Here is a 1642-nt window from a genome sequence, read left to right on the forward strand (position 1 = left end):
CCAATACCTAACTTTTTGTAAATAGACAGCGGCATTAGATTAATGCTTGATCCCAAGTCACATAATGCTCAACCTAGCTTCTTCCCTCCTATTGATATTGTAATTGTGAATGAACCGGGGTCTTTCTCCTTTCGTGGGATCTTGTTTTTCAATATTGCACTACACTCTTCATTCAATGGTACCACCTTGAATTCTTCAAACTTTCTTCTATTGGTGAGCACATCCTTCAAGAATTTCACATAATTTGGCATTTGCTTCAAAGCTTCAACTAATGATATATTTATGTGAATTTCCTTAAATATGTCCATGAACTTCTCAAAGTGGGCTTCTTTCTTCTTTCTTTTTATTCTTTGTGGAAAAGGAAGTGATGGTGTGTGTGTTCTGCTCTCTTGTCCACTGCTGATTGATGTTTGCGTTTTAGGAAGCTTCACAATTTCTGCATAATTTCTGTTGTGTTCTTTCTGTACAGTAGCTTCTACATCATTTTTGTTGTGCTCTTCCTGCACAACAGCTTCTTCATTTCTTTGCTGTGTATCAGCAGTTTCTTGAGAGCAACTATCACCGTGTTCTTTAATTTTTTCTCCTCTGCTGGGTATTTCTTTCCCACTTCTCAACTCTATTGCTTGACATTGTTCCGTTCTCTCTCTTTTTGGCATTTCGGTGTCTGCTGGCAGCTTACCAAGAGGTCTATTTCGTAACTCATTTGCTAATTGACCTACTTGAACTTCCAAATTTCGCAATGATGCTTATTGACTTTGTATCACAGCATCATTTTTAGCCATATATTTCTTTATTAGGCTCTCAAGCGATGTTTCCTGTATGTGTTGAGCTTGGCTACTTCCTTCCCATTGGGTGGTGGCTTGTTGAGAACCATATGTCAATTGATTTTGTAATCCAAAACCCGGAGGGTAATTTGCTTTAGTTGACATTTGTTGGTTGTATGAGCCTTGTCCCTTGCATGAGAAGTTTGGATGGTTTCTCCACCCTGGATTATAAGTATTTGAGGAGGGATTGTTTTTTGTTGTTGCCTTGACTAGCTTGATTCCCCACATAACAAATTGAGGCCGGATTGCTTGGACATTGATCAAAAGTGTGTTCCTCTCCACAATATACACAAGATTCAGTTGCTGTCTGGGTCATCACAGCAACTGTATGGGCTGGTGCTTTGATCATTGAGCCTTGTCCAAACGCCAGATTTTGTAAAATATTAGTCACCGAAGCTAGTTGAGCGTTGATAGAGGAGAAAGCATCAACTTCAAGTACTCCTCGGGTCTTCTTTCCGGGTTGCTTCTCACATTGGCCCATTGACAATTGTTAGATGCTATTCTCTCTAAAATCTCATATGCTTCATTGTATGTCTTTGACAAAATAGCTCCATTGGCAGAAGCATCAACTACTTGTTTAGTAGCAATATTTAATCCATTGTAGAAAGTCTCCATTTGTATACAATGAAGTAGTCCATGGTGAGGACACTTTCTAAGCATCTCCTTAAATCTTTCCCAAGCTTCGCTTAATGTCTCATCTTCAAACTGTTGAAAAGCAACAATCTCATTTCTGAACCGTGCGTTTCTAGTTGGTGGAAAGTACTTGATCAAAAATTGCTCTGCTAGACTATTCCAAGAATCAATTGTTCTCGGTGCTA

The 1642-nt window shown here is 39.0% G+C and overlaps 1 non-coding gene across 1 annotated transcript; it reads left to right on the forward strand.

Annotated features, from left to right (window-relative positions):
- The first annotated feature begins 1455 nt into the window (after nt 1–1455).
- On the forward strand, nt 1456–1561 carry LOC111786804. Its single transcript, XR_002813825.1, has one exon. It is a non-coding gene; the product is annotated as a small nucleolar RNA R71 (small nucleolar RNA).
- The last annotated feature ends 81 nt before the right edge of the window (nt 1562–1642 follow it).

This window comes from Cucurbita pepo, unplaced genomic scaffold (genome assembly GCF_002806865.2).
Source record: "Cucurbita pepo subsp. pepo cultivar mu-cu-16 unplaced genomic scaffold, ASM280686v2 Cp4.1_scaffold002842, whole genome shotgun sequence".
NCBI lineage: Eukaryota > Viridiplantae > Streptophyta > Magnoliopsida > Cucurbitales > Cucurbitaceae > Cucurbita > Cucurbita pepo.